The sequence below is a fragment of the Nicotiana tabacum genome, chromosome 5, assembly GCF_000715075.1.
Source record: "Nicotiana tabacum cultivar K326 chromosome 5, ASM71507v2, whole genome shotgun sequence".
Classification (NCBI taxonomy): domain Eukaryota; kingdom Viridiplantae; phylum Streptophyta; class Magnoliopsida; order Solanales; family Solanaceae; genus Nicotiana; species Nicotiana tabacum.
The window spans coordinates 117,268,880-117,275,613 of NC_134084.1; the positions used below are offsets into that span (position 1 = coordinate 117,268,880).

General features: G+C 37.7%; 1 long non-coding RNA gene across 1 annotated transcript; it reads left to right on the forward strand.

Annotated features, from left to right (window-relative positions):
• Positions 1 to 599: 599 nt before the first annotated feature.
• Positions 600 to 4,576, forward strand: LOC107780307 (uncharacterized). The gene is made up of 3 exons (XR_012709735.1): positions 600 to 664; positions 812 to 1,087; positions 4,444 to 4,576. It is a non-coding gene; the product is annotated as an uncharacterized LOC107780307 (long non-coding RNA).
• The last annotated feature ends 2,158 nt before the right edge of the window (positions 4,577 to 6,734 follow it).

The window sequence follows — 6,734 nt, forward strand, 5'->3', positions numbered from 1 at the left end:
GGGTCATTGGTTTGGACTCCAATTGAGCTCATTTTGAAACACCCCCTTTTGGACCTCTTTTAAGGTCATTTTGAGCCCTATTGTTGGACTTCAAGGGCTGATTTGGTAACCCAATCTTCCTCCTCTTGGACTTCAATTTGGACTACAAAATAATTGTAAAACTTGGACAATTCATCTCCTTTGGGCTTGAGCTCTTCCTTTATAATGAAAAGCTTCTTTATTTGCCATTGAAGTCTAGCAACCTTAGTTTGCAACTCTTTAGCTTGAGATCTTGTATATGGCCTTGGAGCTTCCAAAACTCTATCCTTGTCCTTGATGCTATCACCTTGCCAATTCACATCCTTTATCCTTGAGCTCTTCCTTCCAATTAATAACTTCTTAATTTGCACTTGAAGTCTAATGATCTTGTTTTGTAATTCTTTAGCTTGACATCTTATTAAAAGCCATCTTTAAAATTCAAAAGCTTCATCCATGTCCTTGAATAGAGTTGAGCTTCCTAGGATGCTATCATATATCATAGCATATAAAGAGGTGATTCATATCTCTTATATATTTATAAATAACTTTTATTTGCAACTGCAGAACAGTGGATTCATTTGTCTTGGGATATGGTAAAGGCATATTGAATTTCTGCTTTGGTGACCCAAACACAAAAATAGACGCGGTATGTATTAATTTACTATGCTGGTTCATTTTTCGAAAGCTTTTTTTCTTTTTCTTTAATCATTATAAAGAAATTATTTATAACCTTTTTTTTTACCAACTACAAATGAGGTCTGCCTAATTTTTTAACCTCTTTAATTTATTACAGATTCCAGGTGATATGGTGGTGAACTCCATACTTGCAGCAATTATAGCACATGGAAATCAATATTATTCTTCTCAAGAATCAATATATCACATTAGCTCTTCCGAAAAAAATCCTCTAAAATCTTGTGATATTCAATTGTTTCTGTTTCATTCCTTCACCAAAAATCCATGGATCAACAAAGATGGGAACATCATCAAAGTGGGAATGCCTCCGCTATTTAGCAGCATGGATAGCTTTCAAAATTACATTTCAACCTATTATTGGCCATTGTTAAAGGTTTTTTTCTCATCAATATAACATTTTATTTTCATCTTTGATACAAATTTTAGTGGTGAAGTTACACATTTGGCCAGTCAGCCAAAAATAATTAAATTCTCTAGCCAAATATACAACACAACAACAACAACAACAACAACAACAACAACAACAACAACAACTGCCCAGTATAATCCCACAAGTGGGGTCTGAGAGGGTAATATGTACGCAGACCTTACTCCTACCCCGAGGGGCAGAGAGGCTGTTTCCAGGAGACCATCGACTCAAGAAAGCAACAAGAGACGATATATTAGTACCACAAATAGACTCATAATAAAATAACAACAATATAAGTGATACGAAATACGGAATACAAAATAGATGGATGGTATAGTAAAAACCAGCAGATAAAGCCCTGCATCAGTAGACGACCAATAGCATCCTCAGACTAACTCCTAACTGGCTAGTCTCACTCTATTGTGCTGTTGAAATATTCAAAACTTTCCTCTAACCTATAACCTTAATGCTCGACTTCCACAATTCCCTGTCAAGGGCCATGTCCTCAGTAATCCTAAGTCGCTCCATGTCCTGTCTGATCACCTCTTCCCAATACTTCTTAGGTTGTCCTCTACCTCTCCTCGTGCCCACCATAGCCAGTCGCTCACACCTCCTCACCGGTGTATCAGTGCTCCTTCTCTGAATATGCCCGAACCATCTGAGTCTTGCTTCCCGCATCTTGTCTTCCATGGGGGCCACGCCCACTTTCTCTCAAATATCTTCATTCCTAATCTTATCCATCCTTGTATGCCCGCACATCCACCTCAACATCCTCATCTCTGCTACTTTCATCTTCTGGATGCGTGAGTTCTTAACCGGCCAACACTCAGTCCCATACAACATGGCAGGCCTAACCACTGCTCTATAAAACTTACCTTTTAGTAACGGTGGCACTTTCTTGTCACACAGGACTCCCGACACTAGCCTCCACTTCATCCACCCCACCCTTGACATCCTCGTCGATCTCCCCAATCCCCTGAATAACCGATCCAAGGTACTTGAAACTACCCCTCTTGGGAATGACTTGAGAGTCAAGCCTCACTTCCATTCCCGCTTCCTTCGGCTCAACCCCAAATTTGCACTCGAGGTATTCCGTCTTCGTCCTGCTCAACTTGAAACCTTTAGACTCAAGAGCATGTATCCAAATCTTCTCGTTGATGCCGCCTCGTGTCTCGTCAATTAGAATAATGTCATCAGCAAATAACATGCACCATGGTACCTCCCCTTGAATATGATGAGTTAGTGCATCCATCACCAGGGCAAATAGGAATGAGCTGAGCGCAGACCCTTGGTGCAACCCCGTAACAACTGAAAAATGCTCGGAGTCGCCTCCTACTGTCCTAACTCGAGTCTTAGCTCCAGCATACATGTCTTTAATCACCCTAATATAGGTAACTGAGACCCCTTTATTCTCTAAGCAACTCCATAAGACCTCCCTAGGAACCCTGTCGTACGCGTTCTCCAGATCAATAAACACCATGTGGAGATCCTTCTTCCTATCCCTGTATTGTTCCACCATCCTCCTAATAAGGTGGATAGCTTCTGTGGTAGATTGCCCCGGCATGAACCCGAACTGGTTGTCTGAAATAGACACCGTCATTCGCGCTCTCATTTCTACCACTCTCTCCCAAACTTTTATGGTGTGACTCAATAATTTGATACCCCTATAGTTGTTACAGCGCTGGACATCACCTTTGTTCTTATATAACGGAACCATTGTACTCCATCTCCACTCTTCATGCATCCTATTAGTCTTGAATATATCATTAAACAATCCAGTAAGCCATTCCAAGCATGCTCTACCCACACACCTCCAAAGTTCAACCGGAATTTCGTCTGGCCCGGTAGCTCTGCCCCTTCTCATCTTACGCATTGCCTCCATGGCCTCATCGATCTCAATGTCCCTACAATTACTTAATTCATGGGGACTGTCTGTATTCCTCAATTCCCCTAGTACAATATCCTGATCCCCTTCTTCACATAGAAGTTTATGAAAGTAGGTCTGACACCTCCTCTTAATCTGGTCAACTCCCATCAAAACTTTGCCGTCATCATCTTTTATGCTCCTCATTAGGTCCAGATCCCGAGCTGTCATCTCTCTCACCTTAACGAGTTGGAATAACTTCTTCTATGTGATATATTAAATAAAGAAGCACCTAGGTAACAAAATGTTTGATAGGTGCTTTGGTCAAGAAAGCGGGCTGGGAGCTTGTGAAAGTTGGCAGCGGCACTTCGATTCCTAGCTTTTTACAAGTTCCTATTAATAGGCATCTTTTGTTCTTTCTAGTAGCCACTGCTCTAATACTACTTTTTTTTTCCTCACCTTTTGTTTCAGCTTTTCTTTTAATTTTTTTTTTTACTTTATCTAAATTCCTACAGCAAAGAAAGAAAAAAAATCTACCTAAGAAGGGATTCCAAAGTTCTACCCCTTTTGAAAACAACAGTTCGTCTAGAACGGCAAAACCCACCAATCACTTTTCTATTTATCACAGTTTCACGATATCCATAATATTAATACTATGAGTTTTCTTATTAATTGTTTTTATGATCGTATTCAAATAGTTATGCATTTATACAATATAATTGATAGTACTTTATGTAAAAAAAAGTTAATTAAGCACCCTCGAACTCAAAATTCTGAATCCGCCACTGGATAGTTAGACGTAAATCATTTCATTTTTCGTTGACTTTGACGGACCTCTGACATCGAGTTGATGGTTTTGGCGTGTGAAAGTACTTGGAAAAAAAATCAAAATTTATCCCCTTGTGACTATTATTTAGTACTCCCTCTGTCACTTTTTGTGAACTTATTTTCTTTTTGGTCCGTCCCAAAAAGAATGTCCACTTTCTAAATTTGGTAACAATTTAGCTTAAACTTACAATTCTACCGTTAATGAGAAGCTTTTATAACCACATACATACTCTGGGCCCCTTTTTGACTTCTTTAGGAGCACAAATTATAAAAGTCTTTATTTTTTCTTAAACACCGTGCCTAGTTAAACATGTTCACATAAATTGGAACAGAGAGAGTATTACTTTGTGTTATACTTCAAAGTTGGACGTCTCTTAGGATCAAGGGGGAAAACGAGACAATTTGCTGCCCCCATAATATAATGAAAGTTAACGTTAAAGATATTTTGTATAGTAAAGGAGTATTTTGCATAGGAATTTATAGTTAGTAATTAGTAGAGTTATTATCAATGTCTTAAGCAAATTATAATTTGTTATGGTTAAAACAGTATATTACATATGTGCCTAACACTCTTTAATGTTGATGTACACATTCAATGACAGTAACTTGTGGTTTAATATGTTTTTAGATACTAGAGTTGGCAAATCTATTATCATGGCAGCGTTTTGACAAAACCTACAAAAATTTGAAAAGGAAGATTGATATGGCTATACGTCTAGCTGAACTCTACAAACCTTACTTGCTTTTCCACGGCAGGTATGTGAATGTTTATATTTTGTATTTCTTCCCAATTATTTTCTAGTAGCTTAAGCATCATTTAATCAACTCGCGGTGCGACTAATTAAAAGCAATTTAATTATTTCTAAACTTAAAATTTTCAGCTTTGATGATGTTAATACCGAGAGGTTGAGAATGGCAATGAAAGATTGCAACATAGAAGATGTGCTCAGCTTTGATCCAAGATACATTAAATGGGAAGATTACTTCATGAATACTCATTTCCCCGGAGCTGTAAAGCGCATATTCTAAGATTAATGTACAAGATTCATGTGTTAAACGACTCGTCTTACCACACCTTCTCTTGAATTCTTGAAAAAATGTCCGTCATTTCTTCTGCATATGACGAGATATGGGTGTTGTATGTGCAATATATACTTTTAAAATACGAGTATTTTTCGATTATTTTCATTCATGTGAAAGTTTGGCATGGACACAATTATATAGATCGTTGTGTCTGTGTGTGTGATTACTGAACAGTTATCTCCAACATTGTAATTTGTATATTACTTTATGGGAATGCTAAGCTAATTCGCTCGTCCGTGTTTCTATGGCTTTAAAACAGAATCAAGAAAATCAACCATATTATTTGGTATCCAGGGTACGGATGTACAATATAAGTTATGGGTTCAGTCGCGCAAACTCTTGCCTAAAGTGAATTGGGTCGATTCAGGGTTGGGTTTGTTAAAAAATAATAAACAAAATTGGCTTTGAGGCGGTGAAAATCGACTGTTCTTAAAGAGTTATCGCCTGTATACTAATTTAGGGAAAATACAAAACGATTCTCTTCAGGATACAACAAAGCCTGCAATAACACTTTGATTTTCTATATCCACTTCGTTGGAATTCTTGTGTATTTATAGGCAACCAACAGACCCTTTTAGAAAAGATGTCTTGTTTCACAAACAGACACGACTATTTATTCGAATTTTGAATTTAAAATTCAAATAAATTTGATTTTTCTGTTAAAAATAATTAACTCTAGGATCTCGTGCCTGTTGAATCAATTTCGTGCCTGTTGAGTCAGTCTCGTGCCTGTTGAGTCAATCTCGTGCCTGTTGAGTCAGTCTCGTGCCTGTTGAGTCAGTCTCGTGCCTGTTGAGTCAGTCTCGTGCCTGTTATGTGCTATTTCATAATGATCAGTTCCGAGGCTAACAAGCACGGTACGAGTAAGGTCGGTCCCGGGGGTGTTTCACATGACAGGCACGGAACTTCTTTCTTCCGATGTGGGAAGAATCCCACTTCCAACTTGCCAATAACAAACTATCTTACAATCCCCCACTAGTTTGTTATTTCACTTCATAACACTTGTGAATAATTGAAAGTATCTTTTACAGATTTGAACTTTCCTTTAGTGTAAGTATATTAAAGTTTTTGACGAAGTTAATGGTATCTTAAGATTTGAACCACAAATCCTTGTGCCAAAATCGAAAGTACCGCACACATAGTGTTATCTAGTAGCTTAGAAAATTCAGTATTCACTTTAGCACGTTTACGGCCATGTGCTCATCCTGAATTCATGAATATTTACAAGATCAACCCTTTAAATCTTGCTAGAAGCGGCACCACTTCAATATTCATATAGGTGAAATTAGTTACTATGTCCCTGTTACTCCAGACATTAATAATTCCATTAAGATTAATCAACCTCTTCATGTAACAGTATGCACTTTGGAGTTTGTCTTTATGCCCCTGTTATAACAAGCATTTAACAACTCCTTAACTCCTCATATAACAGTAAGTAGTACAATAGAATTAGGGCTCCTAAAGAGGAGATCAGTGCTTAAACAATACAAGTAACTTGTTATTACCCATTGAACTTATATTGTTAGAGTGTATACTAACTCAAAGTGGGGTTCCTATTCCTTGTATTTAATTTAAGGGTCTCAGCCCCATCCCTCCACAAGTTTGTTGTACTACATCTCTACCTAATGGCTTCGTAAGTGGATCAGCGAAATTCTTATTTGATCTCACATATATTATAGCTATAGCTTCATTTGTAATTAATTCTCTTATATAAGCATGTCTCAAGCTTATATGTCTCGATTTCCCATTATATATTTTATTGTGAGCAACACACATTGTAGTCTCACTATCACAGAATATGGAAATGGCTGGCATAGGTTGTGACCACAACTTTAT